The following is a 13,122-nucleotide window of genomic DNA, read 5'->3' as shown; positions in this document are numbered from 1 at the left end:
ACTATACAGAGTAAATGATGGGGTCTAAGTCAGCTGTTACCACTCAAGAAAGAGATCTTGGAGGAGATTGTGGATAGTTCTCTGAAAACATCTGTTCAGTGGCAATCAAATAAGCTATCAATGTTAGGAAAAGGATAGACAATAAGGCAGAAAATATCATAATACCACTACATAAATCCAGGGCATGACTACACCTTAAGTACTGTGTGCAGTTCTGGCACCCCATCTTAAAAAAAGATAGTAGGACTGGGAAAAGTACAGAGAAGGACAATAAACATTATTAGTGCTATGCAGGAGTGGCTCTAGGCATTTTGCCGCACCAAGCATGGCAAGCAGGCTGCCTTCGGCGGCTTGCCTGTGGAAGGTCCGCCGAAGCCACAGGATCAGCGGACCCTCCAAGGCAAGCCGCCAAAGGCAGCCTGCCTGCCGCCCTTGCGGTGACCGGCAGAGGGCCTCCAGTGGCTTGCCGCCCCAAGCACCCGTGTTGGGTCCTGGAGCCACCCCTGGTGCTATGGAACAACTTCCATATGAAGAGGGATTCAAAAGATTGGGACTGTTCATCTTAGAAAAGAGATGACTAAGGGAATATGAAGGAGGTCTATAAAATCATTAATGGCTTGGAGCAAGTGAATAGGTAAAGGGGTAAATAACCTTTTTCTAACACAAGAACTAAGGATCATCCAATGAAATTAATAGGCAGATATTTAAAATAAGCATAAGGAAATACTTCTTCAACACCTCACAGTCAGCCTGAGGAACTTATTGCCCTGGGGATGTTGTGAAGGCCAAAAGTATAACTGGGTTTAAAAAAGAATTAGATCATTCATGGAAGATAGATTCGTCACTGGCTATTAGCGAAGATGGTCAGGAACACAACCCCATGCCCTGGGTGCAGGGATGGCTTCAGGCCCCAGCACGCCAAGCACGTGCTTGGGGCGGCATGCCGCGGGGGGGCGCTCTACCGGTCACCAGGAGGGTGGCAGGCAGGCAGCCTTCAGTAGCATGCCTGTGGAGGGTCCTCTGGTCCCACGGCTCCAATGGACCTCCTGCAGGCTTGCCTGCAGAGGGTCCACTGGAGCCACGGGACCAGCGGACTGGCAGAGCACCCCCCACGGCATGATGCCGTGCTTGGGGCGGCGAAATGTCTTGAGCCGCCCCTGTCTGGGTGTCCTTAACCTTTGACTGCCAGAAGCCGGGACTGCAAGACAAGAGAGATCACTTGATAATTGCCCTATTCTGTTCATTCCATCTGAATCATCTGGCATTGGCCGCTGTCGGAAGACAGGATACTGGGCTAGATGGACCAATGGTTTGACCCAGTATGGCCATTCTTATGTTCTTAATAAGGCCAATCCTGAAGTCATTTTTCAGTCCTTGGATAAATCTCCATTTGCCTTAGTGAGAATTTCAGGTTCAGGACCAAAGTCACTTTGGGAAAAGACAGTCTGATCATTGATACGTTGTTTCTGATTTACATGTCTCATTGACACTGAAAATCTAGCAAAAAATGACCTACAGAAGTTTTCCAAACAGTAGTAGAAAACATCTTAAGCTACTGCATTCTCAAATTGTATTGTCGTACATTATCTGTAAACTTTGTCTGAATCGTTCTACAAAATGCATTCATTAATTTAAATGATTTCATTTTAAAGTATTCAGAAATAAAAATAATTATTCCTCTGCCCTCAGCTTATTCTCAGCAGTGAGTCATAGTAAGGCTTAGAATTTGCATTAGTCATTCTAGCATGCATCCATAATAAAGTTGTCTGCTTCATTGATTCAGATCAAGAACAGGGTATAATTGTGTTGTCATTTCTCCATTCCAGATAACATGACATTCACGTGTTACTTTTAAATGACATTTAATATAGAGGTTCTAATAGAAGCCAATAAAAGCAAAGAACTTCAAAGTTAAAGCTTCCTCAGTAAAGAGCTTGTCAAGCTGCTTTGAATATAAGCCCAATAAAAACATCTGAATTTTCCAAAGGGGAGATCCCTTTTTATAGACCAGGATCATAGTTACTGTCCTAGTCCAGTCACAATCATTGAACAACCTTTTCCTAATAATTCACATTTAGATGTCATGGGGTACCATGAATGTTATATAATGCATAGTGCAGTAATCTAATGTCATATACTGTAAAGTATGTTAGACAAAATAGGCTGGAAAGTAGCTGGATCTGGTCAGCAAAAGAATTCCCCAATATGGAGGAGCTCAGGTACCTGACAAGGCACAGAGTGGGCATTGTTAGTTTCTTTGCCACTCATCCATTCAGCCCTGGAGCGGGAGACACATGAGGCCAGGGACAGGGGCCGGCCACCACATGCTGCACGCTAGCTATTCTCTCCGGCGTATGATAATTTAGGGATCATAGCTAGCTAGCATAAGTTAGAGCAGCCCCCATGGGTTAGATTGGTCCAGTTTAGATTCATGTCTGAATTTACCCCAAAGGATTTTCAGTCTGAACTTTGAATAACCTTACTTCTCTGGGCTTATGTAAAAACAATTTGTTGCTTATTAAAACAGAATTACAAAGAGTCATCTAAAATGTCTCTGTCACCTTCAGTACTCTGAAGTAAATCAGCACAAGAACTATGCAGCAAAAGCACCTGGGTGCCCCTTTATGAATGGTTTTAAAACGGGTAAGACTTGCTTAGCTTGTGCTTTTGGTTTTTAGGTGGGGGTTTTGGGGGGGAGGAGGAGAGGGGAGGCGTCATTGTTTCTGCTCACCAGGGTTCTTCTTACAGTTCTAGAATTATTTCTGTGGTGGCAAATCTGCCTGTATCTTCATTCTGGCCTATACATTTTATGAAACATGCCTTGATCTTTTCCAGTGACATCCATCGAAGCCCTATAATTCCTATTTATCCTTTTTAAATATTAACCTTTCATTTTTGGAGTGATATGGGTCATACAACCTGTGTAGGACCCTCCAGCTTTCTGTTTAGTATTTGTACCCTGGAAAGCATGTTCTTCCTGGAAGAGCTTTGTAACTCTGGTTTGCCTATGTCCCATCACTGTTTCTGCCTCTGACAATCTGTTCCATACATTAATTAACTTTTGTGTAATGAGATTTTTTTTAAACCCCTTTCAGGCCGAGTCCTTTCTCAGCTCTTGGTTTACAGCTGGTTACATTCATAATTGTTTTATGAAACCCTCCTGTGTGTGTTCATTGTTCAGGACTAGCATTCTGGAACGCCTGGGTTCTAATTCTGGCTCTTACGCTGAGTTGGGGCGGGGAGGGGGGCTTGCCTTCTGATGCACCATCAGACAGCTGAAACGTTGCAGCTCTATCATAGATTGTTTTAAAATAAGCATGTATGCCCTCCCTATATCTTTCTCTTCCTACTCTCACATTCCTCATGATCCATTTTCTCCAGCATACCTAGATTTAGAATCCTGAACCATGAAATTGTTTTAGTTTTTTTTTAAAAAAAAAAAAGTCAAAATGCTACTGCAAAAATCATCTTCCTGGCTCATCATTTCAACTGCATTGTGCCTTTCCCCCCTTCCTCTGGCTCCCCCTTCTCCACCACATCAAGAACAAACTGCTTTTAAGACTCTTATGACTTAACCCCACCTTCTTGTCATCTTTTACATGGTATGGAGCCATCAACCCTGTCACAGTGATGATAGCCAATTAGTAAAACTTCCCAAGAAGCACCTTCACTCTTTCACCCATGCCACCCCTTATGCATGGGAGGAGCTCCATGCAAAGATCTGCACAGCAACTATGTTATTATTCTCCTTTAAATGTCTCCTTAATACCCACCTATGCTGTGATGCTTACAAAACACTTAACAATGGTTATGCATCTGCTGTGCTGACTGGTGCTTCTTATGCTAATAGTAATCATCTCATGTCACCTTGTGCTCCCTCCGTTTGTTGTATTGCCTTGCTGTAGAGAGATTAGCCAAGGCTCGTCTCTCTCCAGGGCAGCAGGGAACCATACCGCCTCACTAAACTTGGGAATAGTTCTTGCGGGGAATTGGTCCAGTCGCAGGAGTCTTCCTCTGAGGCCTTTGTGAAGGTAGAAATAAACACAGTAAGCCCAGGCCCTAGGTCAGAGCAGGGCAATGGTGAGTCAGGTGCTCAGGCCCTCAGGCAGGGGCTGAGCAGTAACAATATACAAGAGTAGGCCCAGGCCCTAGGTTCCAAAGGGCCTGGGAGAGGGGGAGATGGCCACCTGCAAGTTGGTTGGTAGTGGGGACACAGGCCCTCCCACTTCACTGCATCCCAGCCTGGGGCCCTAGAAGCAGCAGAAGACCCGCTGCTGTGTCAGTGGGGATCCTGGCCGCGATGCACTGACATAGGTTCTGGCAGTGCTGTAGCCAGACTAGGGCTGGATGTTCACGGGCTACTTCCAGACTCCCTCTCTTGAGGTACCTGGGTGTCCTCAGGGGGGGTCCAGCACCATGGGTTCCTTGAGATAGCTGGCCTGGGGTAGGCTCGGCAACTCCTCCGGGTAGTTGGCCAGGGATAGGCCTGGCAACTCCTCCGGGTTGCTGGCACAGGGCAGGTCGGGCCAGTCCTTGGGTTTACTGCAGACCACTGGCATTTCCCAATTGCTAGCTAGGCCGGAGGCATCTGACCTCCCTGGCAGCTGCTCTCTCTATGAGCTCTGAGGTCGGACCTTTATCCTTCCAGGGCAATGCCTGACCCTCTGGGGGGTGGGCTCAGGCAGGGCTGGCGTTATCATGAGGTGAACTGAGGTGGCCATCTCAGGTACCAGACTGTCGGGGCGGAGGGGTGCCACGAGGACCCAGAGTGCAGAAAATTGTGTCTGCTGCTTGTGCATACATATTCTTCCTGCTACAGATGCACAGAGATGGTGGAGTGCTGTGCTGGAGGAAGGAGGGCACAAGAGATATAACAGACAGGCAGGAGAAAAGCTGAGAGGGAATAACAGAAAGCCTCTTATGTACCTCTCTAGCACCCCTGGGAGCCTGGACTGATTAACACCAGCTTCTCAGGGAGCTTCCTGTTTCCTGCTGCTTCCCTGAACCCACTTGAGGAGAACCGGCAGTCAACTGAAGTAGTGGGAGCCAGTTAGGCCCTTAAGACACTGATATCTTCCCTCACTCATGCCCTGCTACCTGCCTGCTTATTTATCCCCTTCAACTGAGTGTCAAGAGTCACTATATGTGGCACAGAACAGCAGTCATGAGTGAAAGAAGAAAACGCCCCTCTGGGGCAGCATTCAGAAAAAGAAAGAGAGCAAAGGAAGCTTTTCTATCTAAGCAGGAAGGAGCTCTCCTGAGATACACAGACACAAATGTTCATGGTGAGCCTTCTGGCCCCAGTGAGGATGTGAGTGGTGAGGAGATGCCTGATCTTCCAGTTAGTCAGAGTGCAGGTGACCTGGCAGCTACTGCAGCATCCATGTCTGCATCTCAAATGGATGTAACCATGCACATTCCTGAAGAATAGGGCAGATCAGAGAAGAGTGTGGTGGAGGCGCAAGAAACAGCTGCTGCTGAATTTAGTTCCTTAAGTCTAGATGATCCAGGATTGTGGACCCACTTGAGCAGTAGCCTGAGGGACTTTCCTTGTACTGCATGGGCCACAGCAAGTGAAAAACATCATTGTTCTCCAAAGACAATGAAAATAGACGTTTCCATCCAACACGTTACTGGCATGAAATCCCCAGTGGTGACAAAGTGGAGAGGCCATGGCTTATGTACTCAAAAACCCAGAATGCTACATACTGTTTTTGTTGCAGACTCTTCCAGTCTAATGTTCCAGCCATACTGGGTTCTACAGGAACAAAGGACTGGAAAAATCTGGCTAGAAATCTGGCATGCCACGAGAAGGCAGCAAATCACCAGAGAGCATTCCATAGATGGAAAGAGCTTGAGATGAGACTAAGGTTAAAGGCCACCGTAGATGATCAGCATCAAGAGAAGATTGCATCAGAGTCTCTTTACTGGCAAATGTTCTTATAAGGCTCATTGCCATTGTGAGAATGCTTGCTACCCAAAACCTAGCACTGTGTAGCACTTCAAATCAGCTGTATGTGCCAAACAATGGAAATTTCCTTAAAATTGTGGAGCTAATGGCTGAGTTTGATGCTGTACACTAGAAGCATCTAAGAAGAGTCACCACCCAAGAAATATACACACACCACTACGTTGGAAAAAAAATTCAAAATGAGATCATACAGTTACTAGCAACAAAAGTCAAACAGAAGATTGTGGCAGATCTGAAGTCAGCAAGACATTACTCTGTTTTTCTGGACTGCACACCTGACATCAGCCAGACTGAACAAATGACTTTAATGGTGCATTTTGTAACAACAACAGATCTTAGTGAAAATGTCCCTGTAAGGGTGACTGTCAGAGCATTTTCTAGAATTTATTGACATTGATGATACTACAGGAGCTGGTAAGACAAATGTGCTTCTTAAAAAGCTGGAAGATATGGGAATTGCGATAGCTGACATGAGAGGTCAGGGTTATGATAATGGTGCCAACATGAGAGGAAAGAACAGAGGAGTGCTTATTTTGTCCCATGCAGTTCTCATTCTTTGAACCTGGTGGTCAGTGATGCAGCATCAGCTTCTAGTGAGGCTGCTGAATTTTTTAATGTAATTCAAAGCATCTATGTATTTTTCTCTGCATCAACTCATTGATGGCAAATTTTGAATCAACATCTGGGAACATCCTCTCTGACACTGAAACCACTGAATGCCATGCAATGGGAAAATTGAGTGGAAGCAATAAAGCCTATCAAACACTAAATTGGGAAGATAGATGATGCCATAGTTGCCATTATGGAGGATAATGCTATGACAGAAGCTGTTTGTGGGAGAACAGTGGCAGAAGGAAATGGAATTACCAGAAATACATAACTTCAAATTTCTGTGTGGCTTAGTGTTGTGGCATGACATACTGTTTGACATAAATGTTGTAAGCAAGAGACTCCAAGATGTTGACCTTGATATATCTGGAGCAATGGAACAACTGGACAGAGCAAAGTCATACCTACAGTCTTACCAGTCAGATGAGGGATTTCAAAACGTTCTGAAGAGTGCACAGAAGCTGGCAGAGGAACGTCACACTGAAGCTATTTTTGCATCCATTCAAGAATACAAGAGTCACCGAAGAAGAAGACATTTTGATTACGAGGCACTTGATAATCCCATAAGAGACCCCAAACAACAATTCAAAGTTGAATTCTTTAACCAGGTGCTAGATTGTGCAATACAGTCAGTTGAACATTTCATGCAGCTCAAGGAGCACAGCAGTATATTTGAAATGTTGTATGATATTCTAAAACTCCTCACTATACCTGAAGAAGATCTACACCAGCAATGCAGGGCACTAGAGACAGTGTAGACACATGATGACATGGGCAATATTGATGCGAGTGATTTAGGTGATGAACTGAAAGCCCTTTCAAGATACATTTCAGCAGGATCAAATACAAAGGCTGTTCTGGAATATACATGGACAAATAAGATGACCAGCCTCTTTCCAAATGCTTTTGTTGCTTTGCGCATACTTCTAACACTTCCTGTAACAGTTGCCAGTGGAGAATGCAGCTTCTGCAAGCTGCAGTTAATAAAAACACATCTACGCTCCACAATGAGGCAGGAGAGGCTGGTCGGCTTTGCAACCATCTCAATGGAGCATGAGCTGGCCCAGACTGTGGACCTTCAGCCGGAAGCAGTTCAAGTCTTTCCAACCAAGAAGGCACGGAAAGCACCACTTTGATTATTCAAACTGATAAAAATGCCAGTGTTTACTATACAGACAAGAAAAGTTACATTTGCTGTTCAGGCATTTGAAAGTTAATTATTACTTAAAATTTTTGAACAAGGCATTTTAAGGTGTTAATTCTCCTTTATTGGGGTAGGTAGCAGAACAGTACCATGAGAGGAGTAGAACAGGAGAAGGCATGGGGGCATCATTTGAGCTCCCTGCCTCACGTGCCAAAATGTTATGGGCCGGCCCTGGGGCTCAGAGCTCCCTGGTTCCACCCACTCTGGTGTCTGGAGGGACTTGTCTCTCTCCGGGGCAGCGCGGAACCACACCACCTCAGTATACTTGCCTATTGTCATATATTTAGATTGTAAGCTCTTTGGTGCAAGGACCACTTTTTTGTTATGTGTACAATGCCTATCATAATGTACCTCCAGTCTCTGACTCAGGGCTGGGGGAGCTATCACAGTATATCAATATTTAATAATGATAATAAAGTACTCATTGTTGCAGTACTATTTGCTTACTTAATTTAAGTCCAAGATCATAACCGAGTAGCTCTAGTTCTCAGGTACTTCTGCTCTGCTAATGCTTACAATGTGAAGCTTGTATGATACCTGCCATCTGAGGGTACTACGCAAAAATATCAACTTTTCATGAGTAAGCCAGTGCCTAGAGTTACCAGACATAATAGGCAAGAAACATGCCTGATCTTTTTCTGAACACACCCATAATATCTACTTTTCTTATCACTAAATGTAGTGCCTTCCTTTCTATATATATGTGTGAGAGAGAGTCCATGTATTTGCATAACTTATGCATTTATTTATCAAATTGTTCATCTTCATAAGATTTTTCACTTTTGCATTGTATGAAAAAAGTGTTGGCAGTGGATTTTTAGATTTCCTTCGGAAGATACTTGGTCCAGTTTTTTCATTACAGCAGTAGTAAGGAAAAAACCCTAAAATGTTATTGTTAGAAAATGTACAAGTTAAGAAGAGCTGGCTGAGTTTATGCTTGATTAGTTGCTGAAGTGCTGGAAGAAATGTTGCCAAGTGTGGCATGACATCATCTTTCCCCTAGATGCAGAAAGAGCCCAAAGAAATATCATTTGTCATAAGACTTACACTCTGTAATCTGAAATGCCAGGTTAATGCCAAGAGCAAAAGGGTATAAAAAAAATCAGCCTAAAGAAAATAGTGATGAACAATTCAAATTAAATCAGCTTTTTATGGAAGTTAAGAATAAATAACTAGGATTCGCTTAATTATTACAGTTCAGTTAAAAGAAACTAGACTTAGACTGAGCAGGTTTTGCATATTTAACATTTCTTTTATGTTAGCTCTTTATCTGTGCAGAAAGTTACGATTATTTATAAAATCTGACACTGGAATAATATCAAATCTCAGTTACTGCCTTTCTTTTGCCTTTAGGTCCAAATCCAGTCCCTGTGTCAAGCCTGAGTAAAAGAGCTTGGCACAGGGAGTTCCACAGTAGTTAGCAAAGGGAAAGAAACCTCCTCCTCCTCGCTAACCCTAAGGCAGCACAGTCACTGTATGGGCACTAAAACAGCTTTAGGACTGTAGTAGCATCTGTGGTTGCTGCACAACCTCTCTGCAGTGTGTTTTGCTGGAGGTTTCATTTAGCCATAGATCTATAGGCCAGAGCCTGGCCCCAAGACTCCCTTCGGTAGCAGCAGGGATGAAGCCACTGTGCAGCAGATCTCCACGGTGTGCAAAGGATGTTGAGGCCATGTTAGGGCTCCTCGCATCCTGCTCACCACTAGGCAAATGAACCATAGTGGCTCTGCTGCTTATTGGGCCTCTACAGCTATGAAGAAAGGGCAGATTTCACTTGTTATCTCACATAGCAAAATACAGAGAGAGGCAACTACAACAAATGTAATGATTTTGAATGTTTCTTTTTAAACAACAGGCTGATTTGCCAAACAGGAGCTTTAATGTAGCCTTATTTTTAGTAGCTATGCAGTGACTTTTAGATGATGGACAAGTATAGTTGTGCTGTGAATCAAAGCTGAGTACATGCATTCAAAGTAAAAACCAGATAATCTCCTGTCAAGTGTCTTTCCCTCCACCATAGCATCTTCAAAGTCTCAACCTGAGGATTTGCACTGGGTAATGTACAGCCTGATTAATCCAGCCTATTTCCACTCAGTAGCTGATGTGAATTGCTCCCATTATGAGAAAACTGCATGTTTTCTTGTGGATAAAATGAAGTGGATTCAGAACAGGCAATATCTGGAAAGAACAAAAGCTATGTTATCTCTGCTTGCTTTGGCCAGTCTTATTCACTGAAGTTCTGGATGTTTCAGGAGAATTTAATGCCATGATCTGGGCTTTGGATCCATTTTCCTTCATGGTCAGTTAAGGCCATTGGGAAATACTGAGTTTGTTGCTGATGGAGATCGCCGAAGCCTTCACTGGGCATGGTGGGATGCTAATAGTTGAAAAGAAACGTGCAGCCTCTGTTCAAAGAGCCATCCCCAGACACTGACAGTCTATCCATTATTGATTGACTAGTATCTGATATTCCAGTTTCGGTTAAGATTATGGAAACAATTGTGGTGAGAGAACTCTCACAATATCTTGATGCCTCTGACTTAATTTGCCCTTGCCAGTTGGGGTTCTGTCCTGGTTGCACACACAATGGCACTGTTGCTCCTGTGCCCCGATAATGCTCTCAAGGGTTATTACCAAGGTTCTGTGCTGTCACCCCTTTTATTCAATGTTTATCTGAGGCTTTTAGGATTGTTGAGGATGTGCTGAGGATACCCATCTTTATCGCTATGACATTTCCAGCCCAGAGCATGTGATTAGGCGTCTTTCTTGGTGTCTAGGCAAGATTGGGCCCTGGATGAAAATGAGTTTGGTTGCCATTCAATCTAGCTGAGCCACAGGGGATTATGGCTGGTTGAATGAAGTAACCAGAGGGTCTGTCCTCTTCCGACTGAGGATAAGCATTAATAATTTATTATCAAATTCACAATGTGGGAATTCTGGTTAGGTTCCATAATACTGTGAGACATTGATTATCAGTTATCTGGTCAAATTTTTCCAGTTCTGTTGGTCCAGGAGTTTGCAGACTCTGCTCGTGAATGTGGACCTTGTTACCATGCCTTTGTCACCTGTAGTCTGGAGGATAGTGTCCTTTAAATATGTTCAGAAGCTGAAGCAAGTGCAAAATGTGGCAGCCCGCTTGTTAAGTGCACAATCACCAGACATGACACCAGCACCTCAGGATCTGCACCTATTGGTTTCTGGGTGGAAATTAAGATATTGGTTTTGACTTCTAAAGCCCTAAATGTCTTGGGATCTGCCTACCTTATAGACTACCTCTCACCGCTAGGTGATATTGCTTCTGTTGTGATTAGTGGAGGTACTCAATCTAGAGTTCTCTTCTTTTGTAGGAGAGGAAGCTGCTCTTCCAACCCTAATCTATGATTCTATGATCTATGACAAGACATTCTCCATGGTCCTGATGCAAAATCCATTGTAGTCAACTGGAAGATACTTGACTTTAATGGGCTCTTGATCAGACCCAGTGAAGGGTCTGTGACTTTGCATACTCCCCATACTTTGGTGTGAAGTAGCCTGGATTTGCTGATCTTCAGTTCATGCTGCAAGTCCATTTTTAACAGGCATTTGGGTGGGGGAGATTTGGGGCTGGATACAGCATGTGGAGATTTACGTTTTGTAAAAATGTCATGCTGATTAACTGTTTTTGTTTTGTTAAGAACATAAGAATGGCCAATGGTCCATCTTGCCCGGTACCTGTCTTTATACAGTGGCTAGTGCCAGATGTTTCAGAGGGAATGAACAGAACAGGGCAGTTATCGAGTGAGCCATCTCCTGTCATCCTTCTCATCTTTTGGCAGTCAGATTTTTAGGTACACCCAGAGCATGGAATGCATTCCAGACCATCTTAGCTAATAGCCATTGATGGACCTATTCTCCAGGAACTTGTCTAATTCCTTTTTGAACCCAAATATACTTTTGAACTTCGCAACGTACCCTGGCAACAGGTTCCGTCAAGTTAACTGTGCAGTGTATGAAGAAGTACTTCCTTATGTTTGTTTTAAACTTGCTGCCTATTAATCTCATTGGTTGACTCCTGATTATTGTGTTATGTGAAGGAGTAAATAACCCTTCCTTATTTACTTTCTCCACACCATTCATGATTTTATAGACCTCTATCATATCCCCCTTTAGATGTCTCTTTTCTAAGCAGAACAATCCCAGTCTTTTAATCTCTCCTCATATGGAAGTTGTTCCATACCCCTAATCATTTTTGCTGCCCTTCTCTTTACTTTTTTCAAATCTAATATATCTTTTGTGAGAAGAGGTGACCAGAACTGCAAGCAGTGTTCAAGGTGTAGGCAAACCATGGATTTATATTGTTGCATTATGATATTTTCTGACTTCTTATGTATCCCTTTCCTCATGGTTCCTTGCATTCTGTTAGCTTTTTGACTGCTGCTGCACATTGAGCAGATGTTTTCAGAGAATATTCACATTGACTCCAAAATCTTTCTTGAGCAGTAACAACTAATTTAGACCCCATCATTTTTATGGTTGGGATTATGTTTTCCAATATTCAGTACTTTGCACTTATCAACTTTGAATTTCATCTGCCATTTTGTTACCGAGTCACCCAGGGCAGCAACCCAGTTTTGTGAGATTCCTTTCTAACTCTTCACAGTCAGTTTTGAACTTACCTATTTTGAGTAATTTTGTATTGTCACCCAACTTTGCCACCTCACTGTTTACTTCTTTATCCAGCTCATTTATGAATATGTTGAACAGCGCTGGTCCCAGAACAAATTTTGGGGGACCCTAAAATTTACCTCTCTGCACTGTGTAAACTGACTGTTTATTCCTGCCCTTTGTTTCCTATCTTTTAACCTGTTACTGATCCTTGAAAGGACTTCCCTCTTATCCCATGACTGCTTACTTCTTCTTGTTGTTGTTGTTGTGTCTAAGGTTAGGGTTTACATTTTCAATGATGGTGAGGCAGTTCAGAACTCCAGGATATATCTCTTTTATGATATTGAAATTGAAATAAATAAATAAATAAATCATAAAACAAAGATGTACCAGTGTCAGTATTGTAGCTCTAAAAGAAATAATATGCATTAAAGGATGCGGCATATTTAGAAAAAAAGTTCTGCTTCTCCAAGTAATACTTGTGGTTTCTTCCTCCTAAAAAGAACATCAGAATACTATAATTAGTCATTTAAAATGCAGTCAGATTACTCATAAAAGCCTCATTTAGGGCTAAATGCTGCTCCCATTGAAGTAACTGGAAGTTGAGGATGTTCAACACATCACAAAAGGACTGAGACTTTAGTACTCATTTACAGGCAACTGGAAAGATACGATTGAGCTTTTGAAAGGAAAA

The 13,122-nt window shown here is 43.1% G+C and overlaps 1 protein-coding gene across 2 annotated transcripts in view; it reads left to right on the top strand.

Annotated features, from left to right (window-relative positions):
- Nucleotides 1–13,122, top strand: part of MYO3A (myosin IIIA) — a 205,548-nt gene that overhangs the window by 79,202 nt on the left and 113,224 nt on the right. The window lies entirely within an intron of this gene.

Source organism: Gopherus evgoodei, chromosome 2 (genome assembly GCF_007399415.2).
Source record: "Gopherus evgoodei ecotype Sinaloan lineage chromosome 2, rGopEvg1_v1.p, whole genome shotgun sequence".
In the NCBI taxonomy this organism is placed as follows: domain Eukaryota; kingdom Metazoa; phylum Chordata; order Testudines; family Testudinidae; genus Gopherus; species Gopherus evgoodei.
This window is presented reverse-complemented; position numbering and strand designations above follow the sequence as displayed.